At 38.3% G+C, this 22,777-nt stretch overlaps 1 long non-coding RNA gene across 2 annotated transcripts in view; it reads left to right on the top strand.

Moving 5' to 3' along the window:
• LOC116157426 (uncharacterized) overlaps positions 1 to 22,777 on the top strand; it is a 641,699-nt gene that overhangs the window by 230,556 nt on the left and 388,366 nt on the right. For both annotated transcript variants that reach the window (XR_010384041.1, XR_004141466.2), the window contains one exon: positions 6,581 to 6,638. This is a non-coding gene — a long non-coding RNA (uncharacterized LOC116157426). The remainder of the gene's footprint in view (positions 1 to 6,580; positions 6,639 to 22,777) is intronic.

Raw genomic sequence — 22,777 nt, forward strand, 5'->3', positions numbered from 1 at the left:
GCTGACGTGTGCTGACATTTCTGCCCAGTATGACCCCTGGCTTGCAGGTGAGAGGTTGGCTGCAGAATCCCATTGTCTCCATTTTTCCAGGCTTCCTCCTAATCCCTGGGCACATATTTAACCTGAGCTGAAGCTGAGCTCATGAAGAAGATCAGAATCTCAAGCTCTGGATTCCCGTCATCCTTAAGCCTACAGATCTGAGATTATTAGGTAACGAGGAGCTAATAGTCATTTACAGCTGACATTCTTTTTGATCTTTTGAATTACATAAATCCAGCATGTAGCCAAGCATAAAATGGAAACTCGGTCACTAATTATTATTCTTATATATGCTTTCCAAAAGTCCCACTGGAGTTTGGGGAAAATATGAAGGATATTCTGAAGTCAGTGGCTTGAGTAAGAGTATTCTGTCTTGGAAGGGAATCTTGAAGCAGGAGGCCACAAATAGTAAGGAAGAATACAATATTACTTGAATGTGAGTAATATTCCACCGTCAGAAGCTACTAAAACACCTGAGAGATGGAATGCGGAGGGCTGACCATCAGGCACTATCTAAATCAGGTCAGAGCAGTGAATCGGAGGCTCCCATCCTGGAAGACTCCATCAGTGACAAGCATTATGAATTCCATACCAAATTTAGGACCTGCATTTTAAGAATTTCATTTTATTTTTCTATCTATCTATAGTTGCCCACACATACACACACATGTACACACACTTTAAAATTTTCTTAAGAGAAAATTAAACATGCTTTAAAGAGACTCTTTTTTAAAAGACAATGCAGCCAAAATTATTTACAACCTTTGTGGTGTTCAGAGTCCAGTACCAGATAAAGACCAGTCCACTTGGCGATGGAATTTTAATGCCAACTGATTTTATTTGTGTCTTCCAACTTCTCCCTTTCCTTGCCGTTCCCCAAAGACAAGTATGTCACCTGGTGCTACTGGGGGGAGATCAGTACAAGGAGAGACGTGCAGAAGCAGAGAAACACTGCCACTCAGATGCTGTCACTCTAGTGCCATTCAAAGGCTGTCATTCTCATAGCGGCCAAAACAGAAGATGATCCCCAGGTTTGGGCTACTGCGTATCCACTTGAGGGACCAGGGAGACTCACCCTCTGTGGCATGGAGAGTGATGGGTGATGGTAAGAGCTGGTCCCCAGCCAGGTTCTCCCTACGTTTCTAGCTGATAGTTCTTCCTTGCTGTACTGGGTCGTCTGTGCTCTCTGACTCCTTCAGTCTTGCCCCCAGTATTTAATTCCTAATCCAGAATGTGAAGGGGGCTGAGAACCAGAGATGGAGAAAAGAACCCTATGGAGAGCATAAGGGGAAAGAGAAATGGCTGCACTTTCCTAGGTATGCGATGTCAACCTAGATTTCTTGCCCCGACTCCAGGTGTACTGAAACAGAACCTTCCAGGGTGGGGCCCAGAATTCTGTATTAAAAGCAAAACCCTTTGCAGGTGATTCTGATGACCCAGTGCTCTTTGGGGAAACACTGCTCTAATAGATGAATGCACAGTGGGCAGCAGGGAAACCGAGAAGAGGAGCTTTCTCTGCCTCCTGCTTCCTCGAAGGTCCTCCTTCAGCACCTCTCACTCTGACTTTATAGGCTTCATACCTTCTAAGCTTAGGGAAGTTGTTTTACTTTGATTTGTTATTTCCGTCAGCTGTCAATAACAGAAGGATGGTCCCTTTTTGTCTGTGTAATATTAGGGAAAAAATTACAATGTGTATTGCACATCTGTAGAGAAGTCTCCAACTTTTATGTGCTGTGGATTTCAGCTCATGTTTTGAGCTTAATAGCAATGTGCTTGAACACCTGGTCTGTGATATGTTTTGGAATGCATTCAGGAGCCTGTTACCTCCTATGCATAATTTAAAAATATAGGCACCATGTGTCATTTAATGGAGGAGAAAGCACCAACTGCAAACTGACCTTGCTTGCTCTTTGATTCAGGTGCGCTGCTAAGTTAATTGTCGCAAAGAACAAAATAACATTTTATGAGAGACCATTCCCCGAGATTAACCCCTGAGTCCCGATCTCATCCCCTGCTTACTGACTCGGCCAAGACCTTTATGATGAATATATTGGGGTAAAACTGGCAAAGTTTTTTCTTTCTGAAGCCCTGTTTGACTCTCAAATTGGAAGTTTCAAAAGAAAGAAATTGATTGTGTTACTCCTTTTTTTTTTCCCCACCAAGAAGCATTATATATAGAAAGAGCCAGAACTTCACTTGGAATTCTGAATACCCTAGTGTGCATTTGTTTGCACTTTATTTGGAGAGAATCCATGATCTACAAGGAGCCTTGTTTTTCTGTCTATAAAGTAGGCACAGCTGCATTCATATACTCCTAAGAAACTTGCAGAGAATTAATAGGAAAAGGGAAAATGATATCAAACCTGCTGATTCCAACAGCCTTATACTGTCCCTACCGGTATAACTTGCCCCAGCCCAAATTTAGGATGTGTGAGTCTGGCCATATGGGCATCAATTCGTTTCTTGTAAGACACTCTGCCTACAATTCAAGTTACTGTAAGTCTTTTGAAGGGGCAAAGTTTATGTTCAACTTCTTGTTTTCCCTCTGCATAGCGCAGAGCCACTATCTGCTAAAAAGTATGTAGCATTCATTTAATTAATGAATATTAATGATATTATTTGCTTCGTTATGGTCTTGTGGCTCAAAGACCTTAACTTTATTAATTTTTCTATCAAAATATAGTCAGTTTACAACCTTATGTTAATTTCTGTCATGTAGCATATTGGTTCAGTTTGCATGTATATTTCTTTTCATGTTCTTTTTCATTATAGGCTACTTATTACTAGCTATTAAATATAGTTCCCTGTGCTATAGAGTAGGACCCTGTTGTTTATCTATTTTATATATAGTGGTTAGTATCTGCAAATCCTGAACTCCTAATTTATCCCTCCCCTCCATTCCCTCCCCCCTGGTAACCATAAGTCTGTTTTCTATGTCTGTGAGTCTATTTTTATTTGTAAATAAGTTCATTTGTATCATTTTTTAGATTCCACAAATAAGTAATATCATATAGTAGTTTTCTTTTTCTTTCTGGCTTATTTCACTTAGTATGACAATCTTTAGATCCATCCGTGTTGCTGCAAATGGCATTATATTATTATTTTTTATGGCTAAGTAGCATTCCATTGTGTATGTGTGTGTGTGTGTGTATATGTATGTATGTGTATATATATGTGTATATATGTGTATGTATGTGTATATATATATATCTCACAACTTCTGTATCCAGTCATCTGTCAGTGGACATTTAGGTCATTTCCATGTCTTAGCTATTGTAAATAGTGCTGTTATGAACACTGGGGTGCATGTATCTCTTCCAATTAGAGTTTCCTCTGGATATATGACTGGGAATGGGATTACTGGATCATAGGGTAATTCTATTTTTAATTTTTTAAGGAATCTCCATACTGTTTTCCATAATGGCTGCACCAAACTACATTCTGACCGGTGTGAGGTGATACCTCATTGTAGTTTTGATTTGCACTTCTCTAGTAATTAGCAACATTGAGCATTTTTTCATGTACCTATCGGCCATTTGTACAAAAGACCTTAACCTTAAAAGGTACCACTCTGTAGTTTACAAACTCTACCTTTATACAGCACCCCAACACTCCAGGAGCTCTCATATGGAAGGAGATATGCCAATACTATTTATTGACTATTTATCAGCTGTTGTACCCAAGGGACAAGTACTAAAAGCCTCCAATTTTACATATGGGGAGATTTTGTCATAATAGTAGCAGTGATTCACCCAGGGTAAGACTACAAACTCGGGAACACAAATTCCAGAGTACCACTCCTATTCACTACCCTCTCTGAATTGTAGGTACTCGCCTCTCTGATACTCCCCAAGCCCCAAATAAATAGTACACTTCTGAGTTCATTAGTTTTATATATTGAGTTTTTACAGAATATTTCAAATGAACAGTGTTTAGTGGTATACCACTGATGTCCGTAACAGAGACAAATAACCCAGGCTTTGCTCATAAAATGTCTTTTCTAGAGCCTTTCTTGGCTTCATGTAACAACGTATCATAAAACTAATATTTTCATTCAAAATGATATCATTTGGAGTAAAATGCCAACACCTGGGCATAGAATAAGTTTTGTTCATCATTTAGTGTAAATTAAGCACTATCTGAGCCCCTGGGCTTGGACTGAGATCCCTTTGCTTTACTCTCCTTGTTGCTGAATATATTGATGCTCTAAGTTAACCAAGTGACATATGATGATACTATTATGTTTATGGAACATAAGATACCGTAGGTAGCAGACGCACCATTGTTTTATGTGTCATTAAGACAAAAAAATACTACAACTAACTACATGATGATATGCAGCAAATGCAAAACCAATTTAATTTCAGACATGTTAAAATGTGAAAAATATGCATCTTAGCCTTAATTAAATATAATTACCATCAATTCTCTTGTGAAATTACTGGTCTTAAGCTTTTATCTTACTGAAAGAAGAAATAATTTACTCTCTGTAAGTACAGTCTTGGTTAAGAAAATGAACTCTAGATGTGGACTTAATAGGTTAGAATTCTGACTTCACCTCACACAAGCTGTATTATATTAGACAGCTTACTTTCTGTTATTTAGTTTCATCATTTATAAATAGCAATGAATAATATTATCTACTTCATGGCTTTGTGAAGATGACAAAGGGTAATTCACATAAAATTGCTCAGCACATAATACGAAGGTTGCTTAGTGCAGAACAGATGTTAGTATTTATATTTTATAATCAGATTCAAAAATATTAAAGAAGGTTATGAGTATTTTGTTCAAGTGTAGAAAATGACCACAAATACTTTGAAGTTTCTCCCATCAAAAGGAATTCTTTATTTTTCCACCTCGTAAATGTGAGCTTAGCCATAAGAATTTCTTCGGTCAATGGGAAACTAACAAACATAATGCAAGCAGAAGCTTGAAAAGTGTTATTTTCCTCCATCCCGGCAATGAATTTCCTCCATCCTAGATAATGAAAGACATGGAGGCATCTCCCCAGCTGACATCAGGCCAACAATCAGAAACATGAGAGAAACACCATCCCCATATTAACAGCTTGCCAAATGCCAGGAATGAGTGTGGGGCCATCCAAGACCAGCTAGCCCTCAGCTGATCCACCATCTGACTGCAACTGGTTAAATAAGCCCAGGAAAGTATAGCAGGAGGCCTGCCCAGCTGAGCCCAACCCAAGATGCTGATCCACATAATTGTCAACTATTAACAAACAGTTGTTTTAAGCCACTAAGTATCAAGGTAGATTGTTATGCAGCAAATCTAACTGATACAACTGTGGAGACACAGTATTTCCTTGTGACTGTTTTTTTTTCCTTTTCTTTTGATGTGTCTTTATTGGTCTTACATTTATTTTTAAATAAAGTTCAACATGTGTGAAATCCAACTTTAATGAAATCTATTCAACTTGTCAGCAAGATTTGAGAACCTTTCAAGCTTCCTACCTATATTTTTGTGCTAGAAATACATTTTAATTTCTTCTGAGTTTTCACTTTAAACTTTGATGCATTTTCAATAGTAGAGAGACATTTCAAGTAGAGGTGTACAGGGGCTTCTCTACATCTCTGTTTTGGAAAGTTTAAATAAATAAATAAAATAGAGCATGTAGGGAACATAATGTGTTGACACCTCACAACTTAAATAGGTCTTTGGGAGCCTGTTTGATTGAATGTTCTCTAAAGTAATAATAGGCTTTTTAAAGTCACAATTAAAAATAAATCCACGGAAAAAACTTGACATGCAGAAACATCGCAAAGTCCCCAAGTGTCAAAAAGCAGCAGAATGAACGTGCTATAAACACAGACCCTAGAAGTGTGTTCAGAGTACTAACCATGAGCTCTCAGAAGATGCTGCCCTTCTGGCTCCAACTTCAATAGTCAATCCTTCATTGCCCTTGAGAAGTCAAATCAGTGTTTTCCTGAAGGTCCCGGATGTCCATGGAGGACTGAAGAATTCTATTTTCCACTCTTAGGCAAGTCAGCCTCAGTTAGGCTACAAAATGATGCTTTCTAATAACAATTTTTTTTAAAGAATATTAAAACCCATTGGACAAGGCTGAACAACAGAGGCAGCAGTAGTGTCTGAGTCACTGTATGTTTGGTATCGAAACAAAAAAATCCCACGAGATTCATTGTAGAAAACATATGTCAGCGTTTGTGGCTCTGCATTAATGCAGAAGCCTATTCCCTGAAATTAGGGACAGCTTCAAAAGCATCTGCCTTGGTGTAAATTTTATTTCCTACAGAATTTACCACAATGTTGATTTTATTTGAAAATGTAAAGCACAGTTATATGGAATTACTCCTATTAATGTAGAATTATAAGTCTCAAATTATTATTATTATTATTATTTATTATTATTATTATTATTATTATTATTAATAGTAGTAGCAGTAGTATCAGCAGCCTACAGAATTACTGTTTATAGAGAATTGTTTTCTCCAGTAGAGACTTACTTCCTAGAGGATCAAAGCTGTGCCTAATACACTTTCAATCCCCTCCCCTCCCCTTCCAGGGTCTTTCAGTACCATCCTTGGCCTTCCACAGATGCGGAGTAAAGCACTTTCTAGCAGGTAAGTCAGCTAATGTTTTCATACACTTTTTCTAGCATACATATCTTGCCTCTTTTTCCATCTTCATGACCAGCAGAGCGCTGAACATAAAGAACATGCTTAATAAAAATGGACCAGCTTTGAGGCCAACACGTTCTCTGAGGATGATAATGCCAACTAGGAAATGACGTTTTTTAATCTGCATATTCTAAATTTTCACATATGTATTGAATCAAATAGAAGACTGTCTTCTGGTACCAGACAACTTGATTGGAAATTATTAACACTCCTTCAATGAAAAACTAATTTGGAGGACTCTGGAAAAACTGGAGAGACAGAGATTAGAAATTGTCTCACAGTTCTTGCCTCTCACATCGCCAAATGGAAATTAGCATAGAGTTTTCAGACTCATGCTTCATAATCATTTAATAATTAAGGAAAGGGCAGATCTGAAATCCGTGGGATTCTGCCAAGAACCCTCTGTGCTGGTCTATGGGCTATCTCACTATTTGTTTTGTTTTTTGTTTTTAAATTTATTAACACTCATGTTAATGTTCTTCACTAAAAAAAGCAGGTCAATGAAAAGACAGTTTCCATCATACTTATGCATGTTTTTGTAACATGTCATTAAATATTTACATACCCATCTCTTCTACCCATGACTGAGTTATTCTATAATGTATACTTCTACCTTTTGTCTGGTGACTCACATAGCATCAGTTGCATAATGTTTCATTTATCTATTGCTGGATAACAAAATACCCCAAAACTTAGTAGCTTAGCATAACAGTGGTTTCTTTTTTCTCCCAATGCTGTGAGTTTATGGGCAGTCCTCTGCACTCAGTTGGCAGCTGAGCTGGTGCTGGAAAGTCCAAGATGGCCTCATTCATATGTTCATCAGGCAGTGTTGGCTGTTGGCTGGGCAGCTCAGTTCTCCTCCACATGGTCTCTCTTCTTCTATTAGTCTAGACCAGCTTCCCTAGTGTATGGTGATTGGATTCCAAGAGAATGAATCTCAAGCTGCCAGGCTTCTTAAAGGCTGGGACTGTGACTGGCACCATGTCACATCTGCTGCATTCTATTAGTCAGAGAAAGTCACATAGCCAGCCCAGATTCAAGTGGAAGTGAAATTGCAGAGTTAGTTGGTTCGTTGTTAACAAATATTTGTTGAATAATGAGTAAATGAATAATGGGAAAACCCAGTCCAGATGATGGCCAGACCTGAGAAGGATCAAGTATTGCAAAAAGAACATAAGAATTGCCTTTTCTTCCTCTTTCCCTCTCTCTCTCTCTCTCTCTCTCTCTCTCTCTCCCCTCCCCGTTTTCATTCATTCAGAAATTTTAAATAATCAGCATTTTTGAAAGAGAACGAAGTGACTGGCATGCCAGATAGAGGGAACACCCTATGCAAAGAGCTAAAGCAATGAAATTATGTGATGGGTTTGAGGAACAGCAAGCAATTCAGTGTGGCAGATAGTATGGGATGTCTGTAGAGGAGTAGTGAGGAATGAAGCTGAAAATGCTTAAGGAGGAGCTTGTATGTCATAGAAGGAGATGAGCTCTTTAGGAGCTCCAAAGGACATTTGTTCTTTAAGCCGCGTAGAGGTGAAGGATTGAAGTAGGAGGATGTCATGAACATCACGATGAGTGTTTTTCCGTATAGGTCTAAAATGGACCACATGGACTCTAGGGAGGACAGAAGTCACGGCTGTCTTGTTCTTTGCTAGGTCCTGTATTCTTAAAACTCTGCCTAAGGTAACCTACCATGTGCCCAATTAATTTATGATGATTAAATGCTTGATTGTTGAGTGAATGAGGTCCTCATGTACCAGACTGTTCCAAAAACTAAACGTAAGGGAGCTCGTGCAGGGAGCCTCTGGTCTTTGTTAGAAGCTTTTGATGATCAACTCTATGTCCAGGCTTTGAAAGCCACGATGGAAAAAAAGTAGATCAGCATGAGACCTTGTCCGACTAATTACTTCACTATTCGGAGAGATCACATCACCTTATTAACTTTGGACCAAAAGACACATTCTGAAGACATATGTTTCCTATGTATTTATTTATATAATTAAATGTAAGTTTCCTTTATAAGTTATTTTAACTGTGTCATAAATATTTAACTGTTGGCATTTTACTTGTTTTCCTTATTTCAGAATTTTGCTACTTGGAATAAAGACTCTTATTATGTCCTTTGCTTACATCATGTTATGATTGGTATGATGGGAGTTATACTAAAGCTTACCTCCTCCCATTAAAATTTTCCTATTTACAAAGCACTTTTTGTGCACATCATTTTGTTATAATATTGATCCCCACAGAAACTATATGAGATGGGCTCTTGGGTATTAGAATTCCCTTTACAAATCTCCCCCATTCAAAAAAAGTGCAGTTTTGATCATTTAAGAGACTCCTAGTAAAGAACCTATTCATTTATTCTAATTTCAGAGAAATTACTCCCAATGAACAATGTAACAATCCAAATAAAAGATGGTGTTAATGAAGTTTGGAAGAGCCTTGAACTACTGCTTCCTGTACCTGACACATGGGTTCTCTGCTCCATGACCCTTGGTTGCCTTTCATATTTCTTGGCAATTTAATGCTTCAAGCTGAACACTTGCTGGGTGACCAGGACCAAGAAGGGCGAGAAGGACGTATTTTCCTTTAAGATTACTTAACCATCAGGGCCAAAGGCCAAGTCCAAGTTTGTATCATTCTGTGACATATGGGCATGCCCAGCACTATGCTTCACCATACGGGGGTGAAGAGACGTGAAGCTGTACCTCTGGGTGTACCTTCAGAATCCTAGACAGCCTTTGAAGTCAAGTTGGAGAGCAGACTTTGGATTGTTAAAGGCATAGCATGCGTGTTTAAGACCCATTATTCCAAAGGCTGAAAACAAATCCTGCTGGGTATTAGAGAAAATATAAATTTAACTCAAATTTCTTTATGGATTGCCACTTACCTAGATCAATAGAATGATTACACTTAGGGACAGGTAGTGAGGAAGACAAAACAATGATTTAAAAAAATCTTCTCAAAAAGGAGTTCTTTGTAAATGAGAAATGAGGAGATAACTTCCTGAGTTTTATCAAGGATGTGGGGCAAAAAAAAAAAAAATGCTCAAGTGGACCCTTCCTATTATCATTCCTGTCTTCTTTCCTCCTTCTTGCCCTCCCCTGGTGTTTGTTTTAACGTCTCGCACATCCTTATTTATTCTTTTTTATTTTAATCCAATGGATGTGCCCAGGACGCTTTTTAATGCAATGTATTCAGACACAAATTCATTCTGGAGATACTGCTGTGTAACATTGGAAGGCTTTAATCCTGGTATTAACTTGTCTCCCCTCTGCCTTTTCAGTACCTGGAATTTTGTTGTGGATAAATTCATGCTCACATTTCTAAAGGTGTTACTTGGTGGGCTGATCTGGTTCCTTGTAGTTGTTAAGGGATAAGCTGGGGTATTCAGTGTGGCAGTTTTAATGTCACAGTACAGACCATCTAGATGTACCTGCCACTGCTCTCCCTGCCACCCCCAACACACACATATGTGCTCCTCTGCAAACTGGGAAGTACTCTTCCTGACTCCTCATTCACAGGCCGTGTTATACAGTATCAGCGTGCATTGCTTTGTCCCACCCCTCTGGTTTCCCCCAGGAAAGATTTTTCCCATGTACTCCTAGATTCTTGCCCTATTCCCTGACTCACTGCTTTCCAGGAGAAAAGGAGAGCATTCTGATGAATAATTCTGGGATCAGGACCTATAGATTAGGAACATAGATGCTCCCCCTTTTCTTTGTGAGGTATGTCTGCATGCAGAGAGCTTAAGCTTTGGTCTGCCTTTGGCTACATTGGTATGCTGACCTTCAGGTGAGCCCTCTGGTTTCCTAGCAGTGCTTGTAAAGAGGTGGGCAATTAAAATTCAGCGATGTAGTATTAACAAGTCAACAGGATTAAATCCATATTCTCCAACCAGCTTTTGAGATCAAGAGATGTGATATGCTCATCTTCCTGATTAATTTCTCTTCAATGAGATCAGAACTGGGACACAGAGACAAGGGTGCAGTTGATTTTTCCCCTTCAACCCCAACAACTATGACCGAAGTTTTCCAATATGATTTGTTGTTAGACTCTTCCGAATGGCCTCCTACGAGATGAGATCCTCTTTTGCAAGAACCTCTTTTGCTTCGGTTAGTAAGCTTGTATTAATTCCCTCCATAGAACTAGAAAGAAAAGTGCTTTGTATGTATGATGGTAAACAGCATAACCATAACTGCTGACAGTCATGAACAAGACTCTGAAAGTCCAGAGGTATGTGATTCATTTGGAATTTCCCTGCTAGAGACTTTTTTTTTTTTAATGAAGAGGAGGTAGCAGAATAAAGGGTAATGATTTTCATTTTTTTTTCTTTTGTTAAGAGAATCCCTTTCTTTGAAGACTTAGTTTAGGTCTAATATGTAGAACAGATAAAAATGATGCTGCCAGAGATACATTGGGGGAAAAGTCCACATTTGGGTACTTCCTCTTCTTCCACTATGCCGTCTCCAAGACACTCAGAACAGATGGCCAGGACTCATTTTTAAGACAGCGGGAAAAAGATGACTGCACTGGAAGCAAAGCACATGGGCATTTATGTCCATAAACACCTCAATGAACAAAGAACTTTTGAACTGGTATGTTCATTTTCTCAGCTCCTGTTGGAGACAACTAGTCTTTTAAATGCCTTCTGGCTTGTAGAATCAAAAATAACATTTGAAAAGTAGAAGGTGACCCAATTTTTAAGTTCCTGTGGGTATCACATTTCAACATTCCATTCTTTAATTTTCTACAGTGTCTAGAATAGTACACCTGGCACAGAGCTGATCATCAATGAATGTTTGATGACTGAATGAGTGAATGAATGAACAGACAAAGTTGATAGCCATTCTTAGAAGCAGCAGAATGCAAGAACTAGGTGTGCAATATGTAATAAAGAATCTCATTCAGAAAGTTCCTCCATTGATTTTTCAAAGATCAGAAATCTATAGACCGAAAACTACCTTCTGCATCTTCAAAGGTAAATTTTCACAAAGAGAAACCCCTGTCTGTTGAAATATGCCTCTCTCCTGCTGAAAACACCTGTTCTCATAAATTTGGCTTCTTTCTCCTACCAAAGCATTGTGAAGAGACTATCCACAGGCTTTCCTGAGCAAAAATACACGGAAATAACATTGTTTTATTTAGGTAGCAAGACTGCTTGTTGATGAGAAAAGTTCTTTTTCATGTGTATCTAAGTTTCTGACTTTAGCCACCTTTTTTTTTTCTTTTTCTCTAGAAGATAAATACTAGGACCTTTTTAAAAATAAATAGTGTCTCCCACCCGCGCATATCACCTTGCCACCTCCAAGCAGTAACTGTTGACTATTACAGGAAGACCCTCTATGAATAAGGGATTTGTTTAGGATCATTCTTTTGTATCTGTGACACCTGTAATGTGTGCTGAATTCCAGAGCTCTGCAGCAAAGTCACGTGGGCATTGTGTGATAGTTTTAACGTTTGAGTGAAACAGCAGTGTTTGTTGGACATGGCCCAAGCCACTGCCTCAAACGAGTCTGCAGTTTCAGTGTTAGATTGAGCGACTTTCCTCTAGATGATGTCATGTTCTTATGACTGGGCTTTAGCAGGTTGCTATGGTAACAAGAAAACATGGTGTGAAAATCATTCTGGAACAGGAAATGGGGTAACAGTGCCCAGTCTGATTCCAAGGTCTGAGAAGTTGTGCAGTATCCTCAGTGCACACAGCCTATAAATGACTAATTTTAGTTATTTACAAATGAAATAAAATTTTTGTTCTTTTAACATATGAATATTTTAAAATGTCTATGGAGTTGTTAATAAATGACTATGGTTATTTGGATCTAACTACTTAATTAATTTGGTTTAGAGGCACTGCACTAATGATGATGGCAGACGGTGTTCAATTTCTAAAGAAGACTTTCAGGATCCAAAATGACAGCTTAAAAATCTACGGTTTATTAGAGGAAAAGGATATGCTTTAGAAACAGCATTAAAATAAGGATATGTTGCATTGCAGTTAAAGGCTGCCCCAAAGCAAAGGTTCTTAGAGGCCTGGCCTGAGTTCCAGATTCTTCCCTCCTCCGGGACATACTGGATACAATTCATCTCTTGGATCAGGAACTGCTAATTGTGTGTATTGAGCACCTTAGAACCAGGGACCCAGGAATCTTGGCAAGGGCCTCTTAAACCATTAAGCTTGCTGTTATCAGTAAACCATGCTATCAAGTTGATACAAACACCTACTCACTCATTGTTGCAAAGTGGCACCATTCATCATTAGGTTTGACACTTTGGCCTCTTTGTGAAAAAGGATAATGGCAAAAAAAAAAAAACAAAAAAAAACCCAGAAAAATGAAAATTTTTAAAAAGAGAAAGAAAAATCAAAAGCATGTAAGCCATTAGGTCTAAGACTGAATCATACGTGTAAGGCAGAGAAAACAGGACAAAATATTTTCAGGACCGTGCACTAGTCTACCAAATATGTGTTATAAATTATTTTGGGCTCCTGTGCTCCTCTTTGGTCCTCACCTCTTTTACTCAAGCTTTGAATAGCTTTGCAGTCTCACCTCCTGATGTGATTTAAACCATAGTCTACGTGCTTACGACTCAAATCTCCATCTTCAACTCAATGGCCTCCTGGGATCCAGCTTAAGCCATCCAAACTCAGGCTCTCCCTTTACGATGTAGCCCAGGCTTCACAAGCTCAGCATGTCTGCAACACGCTTAGTATTCTCACGCCCTCCAAACTTTACCCTCAAACCTGCCTTTCTAGCCCAATTTCCTGTTTCAGTTAATGGAACCGACACCTTTGATGTTATACCACCTCAAAATCTGGCGGTTTTGACCATCCCCTAAATGTCTGTATCCTTTTAGGATTTCTTACGGCTACCCCAGAGCCATCGCTGCATTGTAGGATTTCCCGCATCATAAATGGTCACGGTTGTCTCCCAAATGCTATATCTCCGTCTAGTGTTTTTAGCCTCCACTTCTCCCTTCCTGTTTTTAGAGATCACAGTCATCACTGTGTACAGCTAAGACTGTGTCATTTCCTTCAGGTAAAATGGACTAATGGTTCCCTAATGTCAGCGTAAGGGAGTTCTTGTTTCCAGTCGAAGCGCTCAGGGCTCTGGGCGACCTGGTCCTGCTCTCTCCGGCCACACTGCTCTTCCCACTGGGCGGAACGAAACTGGCCTGATCGCGTTATTTGCTGTGCCCAGGCAGTTCCCTCTTCTTGGGGTGGCTTCTCCACCTTTCCTGCCTGGTTATTGAGTTCAAATTCAGGCTTTACCTCTTCCAGGAGTTATAGCAGGGACTAAGCCTAAATGGCTCTTTTTATGAACCGGTGAGCTGACATTCCCCAGGTAACCTCCATGACTGTCATTCACAATCATGGGATAGGAGGGTTGCTGAAAAGACTCAACAGGGAAAAACTTGATGCTTAGATGTCTAGAAATTATAGAGAGTGTGTGTCACAGCCAGTGTCTACTATTGAATCCATAAGAGGGAGAGGCTGCAGGTGAAACCCAAAGGGAAAAAAATCATGCAGGACATGGTGCAAATCCTGAACAAGCAATAAGTAGTGCTTCAGAAGCTGCTGAGAAAATGCAACCCTGAGGAGACTGGAAAAGGACGCAAACCCAGTGTGTCTCCTGCAGCATGGGGCCTGAAAGGATCACGCTGCTGTTTGGCACCCCGGTGGCGTCAGATTTGGCAATCTGGCAGGAAAGCAGAAGGCTCCAGGTCAGTGAAGAGGAAATCCCTTCACTGGTTTGTAAACAGCGAGCATCAACAGGAAAGTGGGATCAGAGCAAATAAAAGAAACATTGGGAGCACAGGAGACATGACCTGGGGACTCCCAGAAACACCTGAGACGTCAGTGGGGAGCTTTTACATCAGAAGTTTAGGGAGATTAATTTATTACTATGACCACGTTTATATCTCAGACTGCTGCTGCTGGGTACTGGTTGTCCATTTTAAAAACTCCCATTCCTAATAGAACTTACTTCTTCCTCTGTTGTGCCTTGTCCGGTCCCTGTCCTCTGTACAGGGTATGGAAGCAACACTTGAATTGCACTCTCACTTCTGTGTCTGCGCCTGGCTATGCAGTTGGCCTTCCATGTCTGCAGACTGAAAATACTCTAAAATAGCTCCACAAAGATCCAAAAAGCAAACTTGAATTTTCCACATGCAGGAAACTATTTACATAGGATTTACATGGTATTTACAACTATTTACATAGCATTTACATTGTATTAAAGATGATACATAACCTAGAGATGATTTAAAGTATACAGGCGGCTGTGCATAGGTTATCTGCAAGTACAATGACATTTTATATAAGGGGCTTGGGCATCTGAGAGTTTTGGCTTATGTCTGGGTCCTGGAACCAATCCCCTGCAGATGCTGGAGGAGGGACTGTTCTGTAAGCTCTTTGAGGTCAGGCACCACGCTAGTTCCTGTTTTTACTCACAGGGTACAGCGCCAGGAAAAGAGCAGACGTTCATTCACGTTAATTAACTAGGACTAAATGGCCTCAGAGACCATAGACAGGACTGGATGAGTGAAGTAGCATTTTCTAATTTGCAACTAAGAGGCAGCTAGCAAGCTTCCTCATATGCAAAGAAGTGATAACTATCAAAGCACTATTAATCAAAGTGTGTTCTATTTCCTACCAGGCTTTCCTCGATAGGAAAATGAGGGAGGGGATTTATGCACAGGCATAAATCAAAGTTCTTAACACTGAAGAGAGCTGTGTATTGCTAGAACCAGACAAATGACCCCCAGAATAAAAGAAAACAACATTCAAAACCTCTCTGGGCACAGAATTCTTTCCAAGAACACTCGAGTTTTCTGTGACTGTGGAAATGTTGAAACAAGATTTAATACTGAAGAAGGGAGATTTACTTACGTATTGGAGCATTGTTTGTGTCTTTTGTACCTAATTCTAGGATTACTTGGGTTTTCTTCTTGGCCATGTTATTGAACTGTCCCTGCAGTTTATGCACATCAATAATAGATCTAGGAATTGTGTTGGAAATAAAAATAAATAAAAATCGCTTTACTTCTATTGCTCATTATGAATAATAAATATTCTTCTTGTTGCTAAAACTTCACCATATTGCAGAAAGAAGCCAGGGTGTCTAGCTGTGGAGAGTCAGGCGAAACCTGCCCAGGCCTGGGGAACTAGCTGTGAGTTTCAGTTATCACTGGATACCATGAGTGTATTGTCTAGGGCTGTGAATGTAGTCCTGCCTTTGATTTTGCAGCTATAGCTTAAGAGGTTACTGGTGGGAACATCCTTTACCTGAGATAGAAATGAGAATAGTCAATAGAAATGAAGGGAGAAACCCTGGTATGGAATATATAATCTCCAACTGGGCCTTGGTTTTTGGATTCTCTCAAACTGTGGAGAATCCAAACTATTTCCATTGTGAAAGAGAAGGGAAAAGAAGAGTTTTGCACACTTCTTAAGTAGTACAGATAATTGTCAAAGAAGTATTTATTGATAGCCTCGAAACCCACTAAAATGTCTTTACATTTTTCAGTATTCTTCGGGGTACTCATGAGTTCCAGTCTAGTAAGAGTATATTCTTTTTATACTTACAGTTTGCTCTTTATATACTAAACTCATTTAATTCTTACAAAAGTACCATTAAATGGGTTTTGTTATTATCACCATTTTCCCGTGGGAAACCTGAGCCTTAAGGAGCTTAACGAGTTTCTCCACAGGCATTCATGTGGATACGGGGCCTAGCTCGATCTGGAGCTCCACATCCACTAATTAACCACTAATTATCCTGCAACACCTTCACAGAAAGAGAAGATAGCTTGCAAAAACTCGGCTAATTCAAATCATCAGGGAGGGATGATCAAATCCTTTCCAGATGAATTTGTAACTTTCGGTACTAATTTCTATTAATTCAAATTTTCTACATAGTTTTCTGTCTCTGGACTAGAGAAAGATGTATTCTTCTCTTTCAAGAATCTCCGGGTCTTGGGAGGGGAAGGACCATTTGTAAGTTTTGAGCTCTGAAAAACCATGAAAAGTGCTAGAGCAGAAATATGCATACGATGCCACGAGAGGCCCAAAACAGGAGAGATTAGCTCTGACTGAGAATATCTGCTACTATTACTTGAACTTGACACAGAGCCTAGACGGAAGAACAGACTTTGACAGGCACGATGGAAATGCTGAATCTTCTAGGCGAAAGGGTAGCAAAACCAGGGTGTGAAAACAGTGAGTGAAGACCATGTTTCAGCATAAGATGTGTTAGGTAAAGCCTTGGGAATAGGGAAAACATGAAGGGAGACGAAAGATACGGCTAAGATCTTAATAGACGTAAAAGAGTATGTTTTGATACAATTTCTTCATTCCATTCAACGTATTTACAAATTTGTTACCGTATGATTTAACTGCCATATGGAGACAGGCATTAATCAGAGGAAAGTACATCTCTATTTAAAAAGAACTTTTTTATATGTATAAAAGAGTCTAAGTGTCTAGCATATTAAAGGCAATAAATAAATATTTCTTAAATGGCTGAATAATCAAATGATTGATGGATATCTTGAATTTGTGATAAATTTCCCAAATTGCTGGTTTTTGTTTATATAGACAATATGAATTAAATTTTAATGGGCTGGAATTTAAAGTGGTCCAAAGTCTGAGTGGTTTTTTTTTCCATAATAAGTATGTTCTAATAATTACCAGAGTAGTTCATATTTGGTAATAGTTAGCATTGCTGTTGGGTAGTCCATTAAATCATCAAGTGATTGATTTTCTTTTCTTTTTCTACTTTCAAGGGGATTATTTCTACCAAATATAATTGCCCTTTAGTGAACAGTGTTAGTTTGATGTACTGTGAACTTCCTTGGGGATGATCAGCCTCTGTGAATAGTAGCATTAATCTAGTACAGAAACATTAGTGGCTTGTAAGGATTAATTCTATTTTAAGAACCTTTTAGGAACCTCAAGTGTGCAAGGCTCCCTAATAACTTGTTTTCAATTTCTCAACTGTCACATCTTTAATTTGGTTATTCACATTGTTTTTTCCACAGTTGTTGATTCAAAAAATCTGCTATACATTCTTTACATGATATTTTTAACCCTCCTTGTCTTTCTGAGGATGAAAAACGGAGGACAGAGATGCCATTGGTGTTGAAAGCTTATGCATCAAAGTAGACCTGGTCTTTCGAGGTGCTTCCTAGTGCAGCAAATAAAGGGCACAGGTTTTCTTCCCTGATTAAGTTCTGTTTCTACTGCGTTGTCAGCAGAAATTTAGTTTTAAATTCAGGTTTCCAAAACAATTATCACCTCACCTAGGCATTCCAACAAGCTAATCAGTGGTTGAACTGAGATCATCGTCAACTCATCAAGCAATTGCGTGGAGAGTACCTGCTAATTCAGTTCAAGTCAATTAATCCCTAGTGGAAAGAAGCCAGAGCAGATGGAGGTGGAGGGCGTCACTCCTCTCCAACTCACTGGTCCTGACTCATCAAGAAACCAATGAGCTTTCTTCCTGGAACTTACAGTTGACCGCACTAAGGCCATATCATTTTCCTATTTAGCATGATGGATTGTAGGATTCTCGGGGAAAATATTTACATTGTGTAATGACCACAGGCAGGAAATGTGTTTCTTTATAGAGGGCTATTCAACAGCCCACTCAGCATGCCCAGTCTGTTTCTGGACAGAGAATTAAAAATAAATAAATAAAAGGGAAGTGTGGTCGACTATTATGCTTTGGATTAATTCTAATTGATCCTGGAGAATTTAGAACCTAACTCTGGAAAGGTTAACATATGAAGTAAAGCTCCTTAAAAATAAATGACTTTTATATTGACGCTTTGATGGCTGTGACATCTCTGGGCTTTAATAGCCTTTTTATCCCAAAAGATCCCCACACTGAATGTGAGGATGGAGCAGAGCTTTAGCTCATTATCGTTTGTTGCATCTCAGATCTTGTGGATGATAGTCTTGTTTGCTAGCACACCAGAGCGACTCTAAGCCCTTAATAGAATATAGATGTCATTTGGACATAGGAAAGCTTATTTTATAACCACCTACTACTCGTCAGTGTTTTTTGGCTGGAGACCAACATAGGCTAATATTAACTTGGTAAATTAATGAACCATTTGCTCTTCTTTTATAATTATCTGTATACTCAAATAAAACTTGCATCTGGAAGGCTATAGCTTTCGAGGGAGGAGGCATCCACAATTTGACTGAGAAATTGAGGAGAACTGCCAATGTATCACAGTGGTTGAATTCAATCATTCACTTTTTCATGAATACGACTACTCAGTAATTTTGGCTAAACATATTTCATGTGGACCATGCTGTAAGGAAGCAGAAGTTTCAATGATAGAATTCCTTTGTGGAAGAAAGTTTTAAGACAATTATTCAATGAACTGTGATGATTACTTTAATGTTAAAAAGGTGGGGGAAGAGGAATCAAGGATATAAGCTCCGTCAAAATAGGCATGATGTCATCTCTCATCCAGCTCCCTGGCTAGCATAGGACCAGTCATACGTCAGAGGCTTGCCCGAAAGTTCAAGGCTAATAGCGAGGCCAAGGTCATGGGTCTGGACTTTGCTGTTCAGTGATCCTATACGTCTCATAGTGATGCAGGAGGACTGTGGATTGCTTGGGGATAATAATGCCCTTGTTCTAGCTGATAAATGCTATTGGTTGAAATAAATACCTAATGGTTAATCCAAAGTGTAAATCTTTGGAGCAGGCCTGAAGAATGGTGCAACTTTTTGTACATTGCTAAATTCTAAGTCTTACTTTTTATTGCTCTAGAAGGACATTTTAAAAGTTAACAGACATCATGCAGAATCCTCTAAGTGATTAAATTTTTTTAAAAGGCAAATCTGTTTTAAAAAACACCCATCTAATTAATATTCTACTTTGTAACTTACATAGTCCATATTCAATCGCTTAATGAGCTTTTGATTGTCACAATGTTCCTTGTATGTACTTGAAGGTGAGTTGAAAACAAAAATAGTAGAAAATGATAGTGAATATCTAAATACTGTAGAAAGCTCACCCACCATATAATCAATATTTGATATATATAATATATATACTATGTTTGCTAGATATATATTTCTGTGTAGTAGTTATTGAAAGAATATCTAGCCTGAAGTCAAATTGAAGGAAAGTGCATAACATGGGCTTTAGCAATTGTATATTTATATAACTCTCAGAACCAGGCTGAGAATAAATAGTACATTGATTATATTTACACAGTTATAAAGTAATATAGCAGAGATTTTCCTCCAAATCCCTAATGCATTAACATGTTCTCAAATAATAAACTCAGTTTTTAGCTGAGTTGCAAGCACAGTCATCTGTCAAGACAAAGAAAATCAAGAATCCTCCAATGGACCATTCATAACCTCACTGTATGTACCATTATCTAAGCATTTAGCACAGTATATTATGATTATATATTTCACTTTTTTTTATCTTATTAGACCTTTGGCCTTATCCAATCTATTTTTATGGATCCAACTCCTTACATAGGGGCTATAAATATCAACAAATATTAATTTGATAGATTATCTAGTATTAATAGCATACTTTGCAGAACTTACCTTAATCTTCTGGTTATGACTGTAAAAAACAGAATGACAGCATATTCAATTATTTTTTAAACATTTCGGGTAGACCAAAATGACAAAATTTATTTTTGTTTATCACTCCCCAGCTTTAAAATGAGCAAACTGTGAATTCCACCAAATATCTACTAGGGATTTATTTTGTAATGCCTCATTCTGGGGAAAAAAAAGATACAGTCAAAATTCATATGCTCTGTAAAAGCCATTCTGAGATGGCAGATAGTTAACTTGCTTTAAAAAAAAAAAAAGATGTCCAGACTTTGTTGTTCATCCCTACCCTATGATGAAGAACTCAGAATTACATACTTGGACAAGAACAACTTTGGGGGAAAAATGTCTCCCTGTAAGTACAACATGGTGATAGGATGCTTCCATAACTAGCCAGGAAAAGAAATCTGAGCCTCTCATTTGCATAAAATGACTGTTAGCTTTGCCATCTTGTTGTCTTATGGTCAAAGACACACAGATATCTTCAGTTCAGTAAAGCAGTATTTAATTGGTCTTGATGATTATTGAGTTTCCAAATGTTTTCTAGAATACTTACATCTCATTATTCTATTTTAAAAGTGATTTTATTATAAATTACCTCAAATCATTTTGAAAATATCCATAGTATATATTATGGCCATACAGTGCTCACATTTTTATATGACAAGATGTATAAATTTATAGTGATGTCTAGTCATGCAATTTTTTGGTATGAATGTCTAGTCATAAATTTGTGTGACTTTGGGAAACTTTCTTGTAATAGATACACAGTAAATCTTGCAACGTGAATAAGATTTAGATACACACATATTTACTCAGCATGTTAGATGAGATTCACCAGATCTTCTGTTACTCATGGAAGCATAGAATTGTCTGGATGACTTCAGCGAAGATGTAATGGAGGAAGCAGAAATTTAATAGAGAAAATGTAAACGCCTATATAAACTGGAATAAATGACCTTCAAGACTAGATGGTCCTTGACATCTTTTTTGAGGCCTTTCTCAGCCTATGATAATTAATATCGGTGCATAAGTTATGGTCAAAGGGGAATTAATCATTACAAGTAAAGTAATTTCATTCTTCTTTTTTATTATTTTTAATACTTCCTTTTATATTGGCTATCTAAGACTTTGCCATATGAATAAAGATTATTTTTGACCCTGATAGGTAAACCTATTATATACCAAACATTTCTAATGTAATTTATTGAAGATTATTTATTAAAGGAGGTGGTGTTTATAAACATGGTATACACTTAATTTCTTCTGACTTCCGCTTGAATTATCCTGCTAACTTAGTAGCCTTTATTGAACCAGAAAGAATTACTTAGCTCAGTGATTGTCTGGTCTTAATTAATTACAGACTGCATTGTTTTATCTGTAATCTTTGAACTTATGGTTAGAGAGGTAGCACCTTGCAAAGGACCTTTGGGGGCAGATCCCGAAGAATTCTTTAGACATCAGGAAGATATGGTGATGAAAACAACATCTCTCTATGTTGCTTTTGTAAAGAGCAGATATGGTCAATGCAGTATGTCTCTGTATTAGGACTTCTCATGTCATTATGTGGGAGGTCTTCAGCTACACTGACACTCCTGGTTTTTCTCTGCATCCCTTATCCCTATAAGAAGAGGAGTATGTTTTCTGCCTGATGAATTTGGGAGGAAGACTTCACCATGCTCGGCTTAGCTCATTCCTTTCTCTTCCTTTGGATCTCCCTGCTATAGGTGGCATTATGATCTGCTTTTGTCACCCTGGTAAGGGACTCCTGCAGTGCTAGGTTCTAGATTCTGGGGCCATAACTTGGCTTTAGGTAATTCCTTTAGAGTTAGGTATGGCCTGTGGGCTACGTGTGCTGTGACAGACGGAAATTCTTTGGATTGTTTAACATGAAGGGCATATAATGGTGTTTTTGAACCAATGCAACTTATGTGGTCCTGAAAAAATAATAATCTTTCCAATGAAAGACATCCCAGGCTCTAGTTGACTACTGACATAGTGCAGGTAGGAAGGATTTTTTTCCCCTTAAGTATAGAAAGGTTTTAGAATGAATTAATGTATTGTTCTCGCTCATTTCAGAGCATTCTGTGGAAAAATCTAAACTCCTCACCCATTATTCCAAGAAATACAAAACAGTATACTTGGTTTTGTGAAAGCATCCTCATAAAGATGGAAGTAAAGAGTAATTCTACCCTTGCTTGGCCATAGACATAATGTATAAGATCAACAGTTTAAGAGACTGGAAAGCTGGACAGTATTGGGGGGGATAGTTATTGTACACTCTTCATGTTTTCCTTTTATTTAATCTAAATTCTTTGCCTTGCAGGAGGCCTAAATTATTTGATTGATGACTTTGGAAGAAGTAGTTGAGCATGCTTTACTAAATAAAGCCTACCACTTTTTCTCTCTCCTCTTTCAGATTGGTCTACTTGCAGAGAAAGATTGGATTTGTATTAAGCCATGTAGGGAAGTGCTGTTCCCATTATTA

Source organism: Camelus dromedarius, chromosome 15 (assembly GCF_036321535.1).
Source record: "Camelus dromedarius isolate mCamDro1 chromosome 15, mCamDro1.pat, whole genome shotgun sequence".
NCBI classification, from domain to species: Eukaryota; Metazoa; Chordata; class Mammalia; order Artiodactyla; family Camelidae; genus Camelus; species Camelus dromedarius.